General features: G+C 35.7%; 1 protein-coding gene across 12 annotated transcripts in view; it reads right to left on the bottom strand.

Moving 5' to 3' along the window:
- SLC16A7 (solute carrier family 16 member 7) overlaps nucleotides 1-15,204 on the bottom strand; it is a 170,185-nt gene that overhangs the window by 84,260 nt on the left and 70,721 nt on the right. Inside the window, exon 1 of one of the 12 annotated variants that reach the window (XM_072843032.1) lies at nucleotides 6,453-6,475. The exons of 10 other annotated variants lie outside the window; for them this stretch is intronic. The gene's annotated coding sequence lies outside the window, so the exon portion shown is untranslated. Of the gene's footprint in view, nucleotides 1-1,614; nucleotides 1,708-6,452; nucleotides 6,476-15,204 lie in introns of those variants that run through there. One more of the 12 variants, XM_072843038.1, reaches the window with a different exon arrangement.

Raw genomic sequence — 15,204 nt, 5'->3', positions numbered from 1 at the left:
GCCATCATGATGTCCCACCACTGCACAGCACATCTGCTATTTATTCCACTATTTCACCACTATCTTCCTCTATCTGACTAACTCCTGTCTATAATTTAAGGTATAGATAGATATCAGCTCCCTTATCTGTGTCTGACTATAATCCCAATCCTAACTCCCTGTGCATAATATTCCATAATATGTATGTCACATAACATATATATCAGTTCCTTGGCACCATCCCCTATTCTCCAGGATAAACTCTATCTTATTTGATTTTATTCTCAGAACTTGGTAGGTGTTCAATAAATATCCTCAAAGGTGAAAGAGAGGGGATCCCTGGGTGGCTCAGCAGTTTAGCGCCTGCCTTTGGCCCAGGGCGCGATCCTGGAGTCTCAGGATCGAGTCCCACATCAGGCTCCTGGCATGGAGCCTGCTTCTCCCTCCCCCTGTGTCTCTGCCTCTCTCTCTCTTTCTATGTCTATCATAAATAAATAAATCTTTAAAAAAATTTAAAAAAAAGGTGAAAGAGAAATGAGTGTCTTGGAAATAAGAATTTTTATTGCTTATGAATTAGCATACAGCTGTGCCATACAGAAAAAAAAGAAGTTAAACACCCTTGTGTTTGAAGTCAAAACTCTCTGAATGCAAACCTCTATCCCACTACATTCAAGATGTATTTAATTTCTTAGTTTCCACTACTGTAAAATGAGAATTTTAACAGTGACTATCGAACAAATGTGGTGATCAATTAAACATTCGATAAAGCTCTAGTAATTATTAGAATTATTTATCTAATAGCATTAACAGTATGCAATCTAGTTTGTTTAGATAAGAGGAATCAGCCCAAACTTGTAAATATATTTTCATGTCTAGAGAAAAACTTACCTATTTAGTATTTTAATAGTATTTTACCTATTAGCATGTGTAGTCTTCTCCTCTCTCCTAGAGCCATAAAATACGTATGGCTCTGTAGGTAAGGACGATGGCAATAGATCAGTGTGGTTTTACTCTCTACTCCCTTTCCCTCAACAGGTTTTAAAGCCATAGAATCCTTTCTAGAAACAAAGTCTTACTCAGAATCCTAGTACCCAAACCCGCTACTCTGGTTTACTAGGGGGGAAGAGTGGGTAGTCAGTCATAAAGATCTTCCATCGCTATTATAATTCCCTGACTCCTTCCATGAAATGGTCCCTAAGATTCCTCTTAAGATGTTTAGAATTCCTTGGAGCATAGCTGGAAAGGCATTCATATTATCTTTCTCACCTTTCATATTCAGTGACATTCTCTGGTCAACCTGGAATATATGTAATTATAGCTTTCATTTTGCATTTCCATTTCGTCTTCAACAATTTTCTGGTGTTTCTTTCTTTGCTCAATTTGAAAAGAAGGTAGTTAACTGGCATTAGGGAAGGGGTGTTTAAAAAAATTGCTGGATTTTTCTAGGAAGATTACAGGGCCAGAGAATATCTTTCTTACTTTTCTATTAAGAAGCCCATTTTTTAAAAAATCAAGTAAAGAAAAAAATCCATTAAGATCTCCTGATACCAACTATGAGATTCAAAAATACGCTAAAATCCCCTAGAAGTGTCTTTAAAATACAATACCACTAGGGGCAGGATAAAGAAATAGTACCAAAGCAAGGTGAATCAACCTTCAGGCCAGAGGCATGAAGTAACAGGGTCTTCCAATTTACGGAGATAAGCTCCCCTGGTCTACTGATTCCTCTGCCCACCAAGTGGCTGAAAGTCCCTAAGAAACATTGCTCTTTTTAGTATCTTGAACATATCTGTTTCCATCTATGACATACATCTTTGTTACCCAATGTCTTATCAGCATAGTCTGATGATGCTATAAGCCCTGCCCCCTGTCTCCCTTGAGTAATCACGTTTAGAGCATGGGGAAATGAAAGACAACCTAATGCCCAAACTTGGGAAGTGGATGAACGTATTACTGTCATTCAATTGATAGACTGTTATACATACATTAAATGAGAATTATGAAAATGTGTAATAACATGGGAAATATTTATGATATAACGTTCAGAGAAAATACGGTGATATGTATGTGTATGATAGTAAAATTCAAAATATCTGACAGAAGAGATGCATTAAAAAAAAAGAAAAAAAAAAAAAAACACAGACAGGGTGCCTGAGTGGTTCAGTAGGTTAAGCATCTGACTCTTGGTCACAGTTCAGGTTTTGGTCTCAGGGTCGTGAGTCTAAGCCCTCGTTGGGCTCCATGCTGGCCATGGAGCCTACTAAAAAAAAATACATAGGTCATAGTCTTAAGGTGAGGTTTAATTTAATTATACTAATTTGAAATAACTATTATTATAATATCTTAATATATAAAATGTTAGCTTAATCTTATACATTTAAGTATTTGCCCTAATTTTGAGGTTTATGTCTGCTTTAAAAAACAGGCTAATTTTAACTCGTCTACAACCAATCCAAATATGATTATAGTAAGTAATACAGTGAAATTACAAGCTATATTTTTAAAGATCTTACCTCCATTTTTGTGTCCTTTTATCTTATTTTATATTGTTTTGTTTTTAGTTATACCTAAGTGAAATTAGGAAGCTTTTCTATAACTTGTAAAGAAGATACCCAGAGATGGTCTCCATGCATTGATTTAGATATAAATTACATTTGCTGATTACCAATTACCCATATAAATAACATTTACTGCTACCTCTTAAGTCACTGATTAAGACACCTGACACTTTGACATGTATTTTTTCTATTCTGTTTAGGAGCTATAGTCTCCATTTTGCAGATAATGAAACTGGAAATTCAATCCTGTTAAGTGTCTGGTTTTGAGTCTATCTGCAGCATTGGTTTCACCCTAGGACCAGGCTCTCATAGACTTAAGGACTGTACACTTCCTACCGTCTTGGTGTTACTCTGCAATCAGGAACTACTGGCAGTGTTCATATCACTGCTCTTCTCCCCCCTGCTATATTTGACCTGTTCCAATCCTTACGTTGCTTATAGTCACTTGCCTAGGTTCAGCTTGCCCATTTCAGCTATGTACTTCCCCCCAGAGACTTCAGTAGACATTCAATTGGTTGATAATTGCCAAAATAGGAAGAGGAAACAATAGCTAGATCCCACAGAAAATTACCATCCAGTGGATTTAGAAAAATAGTATCAGTAGTCAGGATTATAAAATTTAGAAAGGAAGTTCCTGTGGAACTCTCAGGAACCTAAAAAGGTTGTCAGATGCTTCTTCTACTATACATTTATGAATGAATTCAATTGACAATTTTATTTTTTATGCATAATTATCTGTCCTGGTCCACCCATCTTTGCCATGCTTCTCTGCAGACAAAATATATTCCCTTCCCACTAACTTAGGACATGCTTTGTCAATGGGATATAAATCAATCATGTTTGGACCATATCTGAGTCACCTTAAAATATATTTGAATGTTTTGACTCTATACCTATAATCCTTACATTTTAATATGAAAACAGGTCCCTAGATCCCTGAAAATGAGAGCATGTTTTGAAGGTCACCCAAGAGCCAACTAGAGCTATAATTGACCAAGTAGTATGAATGAATAAAAAATGATGTCTATTGTAAGCCTTAAGATATTAGAGCTGTTTGATAGAACAACAAAATCTGAGGTGGTGTATGTAAAACAAAATCCTAAAATGTGTGGCATTGGCTTCAGGGATGGACAGATGGTCAAGAGGACTCTTAGAAGAAATTAGAAAAATGACAACTTATGTTAGGCAGAGAGGAAATATTTGATAAAACTATTTGTCTGTGATATCTTGGAAGGTGGAAAATGCACACAAAGCAGTTGGGGTTTTGAGACAAGAGATATGGATAAATGATGTTGGTAGAAAGAATAGGTTTTAATTAGCAATATTTAATAAGCACTAGCAGAGGCAATGAGGTCATAAAAGATCTGATCTGCTTGCAAGCAGGGATGAACTGGAAGAAGGGACAGCCCATGTATTAGAGGGACTTGCAGGATTGTAAGACACATTTTCCCCACCTTCAGCCTGATAAAAAGATTCTCAAATGAACACACTGTCACAGTGCAAAAACTGAATCAAAAAGTCACAAAAGCAAGGAAAGACCTAACCAAGGGTATAGCCTTAGTACTTTTTTCTTAAAATCTCTTACAGGGTTAAGTCGAACACCAGCAAATTCTTTCAGTTTAAGAAGCAGTTGGGAACAGGGGTGAAGAAATGAATAGTGCAGTCCCTGGAGGTCTAGTAAACTTAAATTGTCTATAATTAAGTGTATTTAGAGAGGCATATCTCACAAAGAACTGAGAGTGTTCTTATTTACACTAACTAGAATCAAATAATTAAAAAAATATTTTAAGGGTTATATTCTAAAATGTACTGAGCCTGTATGGAAAGGAATAGTGTCTGTTGGACATGTAAAATGACCAAGTGATTAAAATGACTCATATACTCTGTATCTTGCTTTATGCGACATACAGAGATATAACACTGGAAAATTCAAATACATATATCACAATAAATGTCACTAAAGTATTGTCACCCTTTGAGCAAGTGACATTCACACTGGCTCTTAGTTTCCTTATTTGTAAAAAGACAGCAGGATTAGGCATTCTCTGAGGTCTCTTTCAGCTTCTATTTGATTCTATGACACTAAAATAGTACCATTTTATGGACTTTCTTAGCTTCCGAAATACAAATTTCTTTCCTTCTCTGGAAAAATGCTACTGCCATTCAAAAATAAGTAATGAAGAGATAGACATTATTTGAGCAAGTTTCCCAAGATTCTAAAAACTACGGGCTGAATGAGAAAAGTTCTTTTGAAAGAATCCTCCGAAGGAATTCCATTATGTAAGGGGACTGGGCAACATTCTTAAATGCAAGAGGCTCCTAAACGCCAAGTGTTAGTTCCTGAAATGGGCCGAGAATTTTATTCAGTTTCCATAAAAATTATTACCTAAGATCCTCAGAGGGCCTGGTATACGTTTGAATGGTTTTTCATTATCAAGGTTAAAATAGTGGAGCATGTTTCCATGTTCCCGTAAAATCAGGACAATTTGGCTCAATGTTGTAAATAAATCACATGAAGATATTTTCCTACGAATGAAAACAGCACCTTGCACATTAAAAGATCTTCAAAGTGTTTTAAAGAACTATGATATTTCAACTCATACACTATATATTTTTAGTTCCCATATTGGCCCAATTTACATATCCTAAAAAATTATAGTCTACAACTACCAAATGGAAATCATGTCATCATATTTTGTTCAGTAAAAATAACATGTTCAATAGAATTTTAAATAGTTGCTAAAGAGATCATTAATAATGCATAAGAATCGACTATTTACAAACACCAAAAGGTATTCCTCTTGTCCAACTTCTATATAAATTATATGACACTGACATCAGTGGGGACCATTAACTGGAGTCATTTCTTACAGGAGATCAATAAAACCTCACTGAAAAAGGAGGCAGGGCCGAAAGTGATTACTTTCATCCTGTTTTATGACATTCTCAAGATTCACTATGAAGATCTTCTCTAAGGAAGCCCCACTGGGAAGCTCCACAGAATTCCCAATCTCAAGCCCTCCTATGTAGCATCTGACGTTGTTATGTGATCTGCACTGCACCCTGATAATGAAGTGGGAGCTGACTGGAACCAAAATGAACCCAAAGTTAAATATAACCTCGATGAGAGCTATAGGAGCCGCTGAAAATAAATCAATTGGTTCGATCCTGCTTGTCACTTCTGGAAGGTCACCAGAAAGAAGCATCATCCCCCAATGCAGAGAAAGGAAAACTGGCTCATTCCCTTTCTCCGCCTTACAGTGCTCGTCAAGACTGCGAATCCCACAGAAGCACAGAAACAAGCAAATGCAGTCCTCTGAGGATAGGTGACACACTTGCCCCCACACCAAGTTAGAAATAATGAAATTATTAGAACCCTTTTTGTCTTTGCACTTGGCATCTGTTTTTCCTTCCTTAGTTTTCTCCTAAAAGCCTGGAGGATTTCCTCTCTCAGGTTTCGCAGATACCTGGCCAGGGAAGATATAGATAATTCCAAATAATTTATTCCTAATTTAATTTCTCTACATTGTAATCATTGTATTAGTTTGGTTTCCAGCTCGCCCTCCTCTCCTAGATCCTGGCATCCAGCCATCCTCTCAGGCCAGAGATTGTCCTGCCTGCCTGGGTTCCATTCTGTTCCAGGCGATTTGCTCCTATTTGTTCTGACTTTGCTGGGCCAGGGAAGAGCTCTCACTTCCTTCACATTTCTTCCTGCTTCACCAGAGAGCCCTAAGCTTTTTTCCACTTCTTGTTTGCCAGCCCCACACATGCCAATCTGACTGACAGTAGGACAAGGAGCTGGGGTGGGAGCTGCGAGCTGCAATCATTTTTCATGAGAACTTTACAAACCTGGGAAGGGCAAAAAGGGGATTACCAAAAAAAAAAAAAAAAAAGAGGGGGAGGGGGATTACCTACCTTTTACCACTATTACAAACCTTTTCTTCCTATTCTGTGTGCAGAACAAAAACACAGCCTTCTTTCATCTCATGCTGATTCCTTTACTCATCATTGTTAATGAAGTCTCCGCCTTTCTAAAAGATTTGGCTCCAATAATTTTCACACTTTATTTTCAATTTTTAATATATTGTTTTTTTCTGGTTCTTTCCTCTGGCCCATAAAATGTGTTTATCTCCCAAAGCCTAAAAAGAATAGGAAAGCATGACCTCTCCAGTGTTGTTGTTGTTGTTTTTCCCCATGCCATGGTTACATTTCTCTCATCTTCACTTCAAAACTTCATGAAAGGGCCATCTTTCTTTATAACTCTACGTTCTCACCACCTAATCATAATTCCTTGCTTCGAACTTTTCACTAGCAAGTTTCACTGAGTTAATTTTCTCTTGAAAATGAGCCATGACTTCCTAATCTCCAAAACCACTGTGGCTCATTTCATATGTTCTATGGTTTTTAACAATATTTCATTGTACTTTGTACTAGAGACTTCACTATTTCACTATATCTCCTTCTATAGCTAGTTTTCCTCTTCATGTCCAACATATGTGGGTTCTCATAAAGGGCTATATTGCTGATTCTCTCTTCCCTTTCCTTACTCTCCATTATTATCTACCTCTATTATACAGTTAGCATTTTTATATGTAGTGTGTTCCAATTCTCTATCCCTTATAGCATTGCTTTTTCTAAGTTATAATTCTTGGTTTTTTTTTTTAAGATTTTATCTATTTGACAGAGAGAGAGAAAGAGAGAGGGGGGGAGAGAGAGAGTGCATGAGCAGGGACAGGGGCAAAGGAAGAGGGGGAAGCAGACTCCCCAGTGAGCAGGGAGCCCAACACGGGGCTCCACATCAGTACCCTGGGATCTTGACCTGAGTTGAAGGCAGACACTTAACTAACTGAGCCACCCAGGCGCCCCCTAATTTATAATTATTTCTTACTGCTTCCTACACATTTTCAGAAGGATAGCTCACTGAAATGTAAAATTCCCCTAAGTCTGTTAATGGTGATAACAGTCAGTTCCTATCCTGAACAAGTCCTGTCTTCTGCATACATAATTATCTTTAATAGCTCTTGAATGCATCTTTCTTTCCATTTCTTTTTTGACCACCATGGTTCACATCCCTGTTCATCTCACATTATCCCCTAATGGACTGTCTCATCTTCAGTATCCTATGCTTGCCTCCCATACCTCTCCACACAGCCAGCCTCCCCGCACCCAGTAGGACTAATCTCCGAACAGTATCTTCAGATTGGGTTACTCTATCACTCAGACTTCAATGGCACTGCAGTCTTAAATTCAAGGCATTGCAAAATTTGACTGTCTTGCTCATTTTTACCATTCTCTGTCTTAAATTGCATAATATTCTATCAGGAAACACCTGTCCCACAGGATGTTTACAGACGTTATATGGATATAAATAATCAAGTAGATTTGAGGAATTCTCTGCTGAATGGTGGATTTATTTCACAGTTTCTCAAAGTCTTCACTATGTTAATATGTATTTCAATTTGCTTTAGTTACAGGACACAAAGCTCCCAGACTGTTTTTAGTGCAGAAAGTGTCCCCCCCCCCCGGAAATCTACCATCCCTTCATTTGCCAACCCTCCTACATTGTCACATGAAGAAATAACACCCATCCTTCCGCACAAATAAATGATGCCTTTTAAATAAAATCATGAAAGTCCTTCTAATAATTTATGAGAAAGGAATATCTACCTTCTCTAAACTCTCAAATCTATTTGATTATAGCATACCATATTTTATTTTTGAAAATCTCATGTCTATCTCCCATCCTGGACTGTAAGTATCTTGAGACCATGAACCATGAATAAATCATATTTATAATCTCTAGAGTATCTACCACTGTAACCTCAGATTCAGTAAATAACTTCATTCCAGGATATATAAAACTTGACACTATTTTTATAGTGTTCGCCTTTAGAATGAAGAAATTTATGTACTTAGCAATAACATAATAATCTTAACGTGGCGTTTGTTGCTCATACAATCCTAAAATAGACATTGGGGCTAGATTCATTGTCTGCAGATAGTGACAAAATTTACTCAATAGATTTAGTTTAAATAGCTAAATTTATTTCAGTAAATGAAGTATACTATTCACACAGCACTAAATGATAGTAGGTAAATTTTGGTCTCACAGAAAACTTTCTAAAAGCCAGTCAAATTCCACTCAAACTACTTAGAATTTCCACTTTCCCCCATGTCCTTTGGGATCAAACATGTAAAATTCATTACCAAGGACCTTGGGGAATAAAGCTGCATCAAGGGATTTGTGGAGTCTCAGGACTATCTGGCTTTAAGCTGGTCCCTCTAAGTGATGGAAATAAATATACCTTTGAATCTAGCCCTATCTTGAGAGGAGTTCAGATTGACTAAGCCATGTTTTTCAGAGACCTTCAAAAAAATTACCTGAATGCCACTAATGCCACCTGTGCCTAGAGCTGACTCTCTCAAAGGAACTGGTAACAGAGATTCCCATCCAAATATGAGAATACCATAGGTTGAATCACTATTTGAAATATTGCATTCATTAATACTTGATCTTAAAAGGGGCTGCAAAATGAGAACCACTCTTCATCCCTCTTCATTCCCCACCATGCTTACACCTTTCTCTAATAAGTATGCATCTCTTGATAAACAGGAAGATTATTACAGCAGCTAATTTGGTTAGGAAAAAATGCTATCAACATTTTTTCTACAATTTTTGAAGCAGTTCTATTTTTAAGAAAATGTTTGCAATGAGCTTCTAGATTTAAAGGAGAACAGTGGTTTATACAGAGAATTGTTCTGATACAAGTAAAATGGAGGTTCCAAACTATGCCCAGAGGGCTAGTGAACTGAAGATGACTCTAGGAATCTATTTGCATGCATTGAAAACTTTGTTTCATTGTTGTTGTTCTTCTTTTGTCATCCTATATAACTACAGGCTGAGAGAAGAGTGCAGGGAGGCCTGAGGAGAGTTCATGAGAGAGTAAAATAAAACAGTAGACAAGATGGATGGCATGGTACCCATTTTGTCCAGTCTGCGAATTCTAAAGGACGGAGAGTTTATGGACAGAGGCTAAAGATACTGTTTTCCTCAAAGACCTTGAAGCTTTGTAGACACTGATGATTTAAGATTCAGAAGATAAAGTTTGGTATAGATTTGTATAGGGAGTATTTTTGCCATTACTGCCTGCATCGCAGCCTCAGGTCCTAGGTAATCAATTACTTTTGGAGCATCAGAAGATCAGGTCTTTCCATAGGCAATATTTTGTTTTTGTTGCTGCTGTTGTTTACACTGACAGCATTAACAATGGTAAGAAACAGTAGTGGACAGTTCATTTGATCCCTTTCTGACTTCATGTGATTCCCAGAAATACATCTGGTGGAAGACTTTTCAGAGGATTCAAGGTCCTGGTAAAAAAGCCAAGCATGAAGAGTCAGAAGAATTAGGATTATTAATATCAAATTGACTGCCTATTCAGTTAATATTCAACAAATATCAATTGAAAGCCTACTATGTACCAAGTGCAGTGGCTACACTGCTGAGCCAAATGAATTCCTACCCATGGACGTATAATTCAGTGGAGGAGAGGGGTCAAAAGAAAGTTATAAATATGAACGAGGTAATTACATATTGATATCGTATACAAAGAAAATAAACAGGGTATTATGATAGAAATTCATCATTCAGGGGTGGGGTAAACAAAAAAAAGATTTTGCAAATAAAGTATCCAGGGAAAGGAAAATGCGGAAGCATTTTTGTTTCACTTACTTCTAAAGAGTAGAAGCTGAAGAAGCTTCTCTCCCTGACTTCCTCTCAATTCAAAACATAATAGCAATCAAGATAATTCATTCTCAGTCTAAGAGAAATAAGACTAGATATAATCCCTATGAAGTTCAAGTTGTCTTTCAAATCTGGTTAATCACTATCTGGAAAACATTTTATTGGAAAATGTCCCTCATTTTCTGTAACACTGAGCTCCAGGGCTCTTGGAAACTCTAAGGATTAGAGCAGCTTTCCACTTACCCCCTACTTAATTCTTTCTTGGCTATGGTCCCAGAGAGACTCAACCTGTTTTCTAATCTTTTGTCTGTTGCCTCTCTGTCCTTTCTAAGTTCTACTCTTGCAACCTGGCTGCAAAGTGGCATAGTTTCCCTAAAGCTTTCTTTTCTTGATGGTCTTAAAGTTAGACAGAAAACTCCCTTCTTTTTCAGGTTATTATGAATCATCACTGTGGAGAAACATATAGGGATAGTAAAAATGATAAACGCGGGTAAGTTCTACAGCTTACAGAGTATTAACTGTGCTGATCTTCAATTACAGATCTTGCCTCTCTCTGAATGATAATTAAAGTGGAGATGAATTTCTATCTTGAGTTCTTATTCTTAGGCCTTAAAAGCCTCTTCCTTTGATCTAATTCTGCCCTTATGACAAAATCAAGATAGAACATTGTGTTTTCATATCTTCTTATTTCCAGTGTTCATTCATTCATCCACTCAGCATTTACTGTTATCTCATTTTATGCCAGACATTAGGAATATAAAGATGACTAACACACAAAATATTGTCTCTGACCTATGAACTAACTCAGTGTAGGAGGTAAATTATGAAGTTGATGATTACAACATATTATGATAAACATCATTAAATAGATAAATTCAGATTTCTATGGAGAAAGACAAGAAAAACCAAGACAACATGGTGATGAGTTAAGGAAATATCTCAACTACTCAAGGGTATTTGAAGTCACAATGACCTGAGTGCACTGAGTCTTGAAATATGAATGAGATCCACTCTTGGGTTGGATTGGGACAAGGTGGGATTGGGAGTGGTAACAGATGTCAAGAAAATACATTAGTTAGTATGTCCTAGAAATAAGAGACAGCATGACATCATGATGATGTTAGAGAAAAATGAGGTGAAAGGGCATATAGTCTATTTATCTTAGAGTTTTGGAATTTACATTCTGTTTTTAGAGCAAGGGAATGATTTAGTTAGTTTGCATTTTAGAAAATAATCCTACAGATAGTATAGAGAAGAATATGTTTGAAGAAATGGTTTAACAAAGTAGCTAAATTCTATTGCAGTAATCTAAAAAAGACACGAGAAAGCAGTAGCCATGGAAACTGGAGGACAAATTTATTAAAAATAACAATAACCATAATAATTTAATGGATATACAATATTTAAAAAGTAAATTATGACATCAAAAACATAAAATATGAGAAGGGAAGTAAAAAGTAGAGTTCTTACATGTAATTGAAATTAAATTTCCATACAAACAAAAATAAAGGAAATTAGGGTGCTATGTTTAAAGCACTTAAAATGGACTTTAAGTCAAAGACTCTAAGCAGAGACAAAGAAAAAGTCATTATATAATGATAAAAGGCTCAATTCATCAAGAGGATATAACAATTTAAATATCTATGAAGACAAAAATGGAGCACCTAACTAGTTAGCAAATGCTAACAAATCTGAAAAGAAAAAAAAAAACAACAGTACAATAATATTAGGGGATTTAAATACACAACTTTCAACAATGGATAGAATATCCTCACAGAAAATCAATCAGGAAACACTGGACTTGAAATATACTTTATTCCAATAGACCAAACAGTATATACAGAGCATTCCATCCGATGGCAACAGAATGTACATTCTTCTCAATTGCACACAGAACATTCGCTAGGGTATATCATACATTAGGTCACAAAGGAAATACAAGCAAACTTAGGATTTAAATCATACCAAGTATCTTTTCCACCATAATGGAATTAAACTAGAAATCAATAACTGAAAAAAAAACCTGGAAAATTCACCCATGTACAAATTAAACAATATACTCCTGAATAACCAGCCAAAGAAGAAATCAAAATTATCTTGAAACAAAGCAAATGGAAACACAACATGGCAAAACTTATGGGAAGTAACAAAAGTAATTCTACAAGGGAAGTTTACAGTGATAAATCATTATATTAAGAGAAAAGAAATATCTCAAATAAACAAACTAACTTTGAACCTCAAGAAACTATAAAAAAGAACAAAATAAGGCCAAACTTAGCATAAGGTAAGAATTAACAAAGATTAGAGCAGAAATAAGATAAATAAAGACCAGAAAAAATTTGAAAAGATCAGTGAAACTAAGGGCTGGTTTATCTGAAAAGATAAACAAAATTGACAAATCTTCAGCTAGACTAAAAAAAGAATAGTCAAATAAATTAGATCAGAAATGAAAGAGGAAACGTTACCATTGATACCATGGAAATACAAAGGATCATAAGAGACCACTATGAAAAACTATATGCCAACAAATTGGATAACCTAGAAGAAATAGATACATTCAATAGAAACATACAATCTACTAGACTGAAACTCGAGGAAAGAGAAAATCTGAACAGACTAATAACAAGTAAGGTTATTGAATCAGTAATCAAAAACCTCTCAACAAAGAAAAGCCAGGACCAGATTATTTAATATTTAAATGTTCTAACAAATATTTAAAAAATAATTAATGCCAATCCTTCCCAATGCTTCCAAAATATTGAAAAAAAAAAAAAGAGGAATACTCTCAAACTTATTCTGAGACCAGCATCACCCTGATACCGAAATAAAATAAGGACACTATAAGAAAACAAAATTAAAGGCCAAATTCCCTGATGAACATAGATGCAGATATTCTCAACAAAACATTAGCAAACAAATTCAACAGCACATTAAAATCATCACACACCATGATCAAGTGAGATTTATCCCTAGAATGCAAAGATAGCTCAATATGCACAGATCAATAAATGTGATATACCACATAAATAGAATGATAGATAAAAATCATATGATCATCTCAATAGATGTAGAAAAAGCATTTAACAAAATTCAACATCTTTGCATGATAAAAACTCTCAAGAAATTAGATATAGAAGGAATGTACTTCAGCATAATAAGGGTCATATATGACAAGCCCAGAGCTAACATCATACTCAACAGGGGAAACTAAAAGCTTTTCCTATAAGATCATACCAGTAAGGCATACAAATGGTCCAAAGGTATATGAAAAGATGCTCACCATCACTAACCATCATGGTAACGCAAAACAAAACCACAATGAGATACCACCTCACACCTGTTAGAAGGGCTATTATCTTTATTATTTTTAGAAGGTTTTTTTAATTGAAGTATAATCAACATACAGTGTTATATTAGTTTTAAGTGATAAAGTAATGATTCAACAATTCTCTACTCAGAGCTCATTAAGATAAGTGTACTCTTAATCCCCTTTATGTTTCATCTATCCTCCCCATCCTCCCCTCTTGCAGTTGCCAATTTTTCCTCTGTTTTTTTTTTAATATTTTTAAAATTTATTTATTCATGATAGACAGAGAGAGAGAGAGAGAGAAGCAGGCTCCATGCCAGGAGCCCAACGCAAGACTCAATCCCGGGACTCCAGGATCGTGCCCCGGGCCAAAGGCAGGTGCTAAACCACTGAGCCACCCAGGGATCCCCTTTTCCTCTGTTTTTACGTCTGTTTTTTGTCTCCTTTTTCTTTGTTTGTTCATTTGTTTTTTTTTTTTTTTCTTAAATTCCACATACGAGTCAAATCATAAGGTATTTGCCTTTCTCTGACTGATTTATTTCACTTAGCATTATACTCTCTAGGTCCATCTATGTAGTTGCAAATGGCAGGATCTCATTCTTTTTTTTTTTTTCTAAGTAATATTCCAGTGTGTGTTTGTGTGTGTGTGTGTGTATCTTTATCTATTCATCTATGGATGAACACTTGGTTGCTTCCGTATCTTGGCTATTGTAAATAATGGTGCAATACACATAAAGGTGCTTACAGATTGCCAATAGACACACGAAAAGATGTTCACCATCATTAATCAACAGGGAAATGCAAACCAAAACCACAATGAAATAGCACCTTACACCTGTCACAATGAAATAGCACCTTACACCTGTCATTAATCAACAGGGAAATGCAAACCAAAACCACAATGAAATAGCACCTTACACCTGTCACCTGGCTAAAATGAAAAGCAAAAGAAACAAGTTTTGGGAGAATATAAAGAAAAAAAAACCTTCCTGCACTGTTGGCAGGAATGCACACTGGTATAGCCATGATGGAAAGAGTATAGAGGTTCCTCAAAAAATTAAAGATAGAATCACCATAGGATCCAGTAATTCTACTAGTGGGTATTTACCCAAAGGAAACAAACAAAAAACAGTAATTCAGAGGATATATTCACCTTTATGTTTATTGAAGAATTATTTATAATAGCCAAGATATAAGAAGCCCATTATTAACAAGACAAATGATAACAAATGTTAGCAAAGATGCAGAGAAAAGGACACTTACGCACTGTTGGTAAGAATTTAAATTAATAAAGTCACTATGGGAAAGAGGAAGGAGATTCCTAAAAATTTAAAAATAGAATTATTCTAAGATTCAGTAGTGCCAATTCTGGGTATATATCCAAAGGAAATAAAATCGCTAACTCAAGGACGTATCTGCACCCTCATGTGCATTGCAGCATTATTCACAGTAGCCGGGACATAGAAACAAACTGTTTGTTGAAATGTTCTAAGTATTTGAATCGATAAAGAAAATGTGAGATTTTCATATATAATGTGTACACACACACACACAAAAATATACACATACATGCAATGGAATACTATTTAGTCATTAAAAAAGAAGGAAAGTCTGCCATT

The sequence above is a fragment of the Canis lupus genome, chromosome 11 (genome assembly GCF_048164855.1).
Source record: "Canis lupus baileyi chromosome 11, mCanLup2.hap1, whole genome shotgun sequence".
NCBI classification, from domain to species: Eukaryota; Metazoa; Chordata; class Mammalia; order Carnivora; family Canidae; genus Canis; species Canis lupus.
Note: the sequence above shows the minus strand (reverse complement) of the source record. Positions and strands in the feature narration are given on the sequence as shown.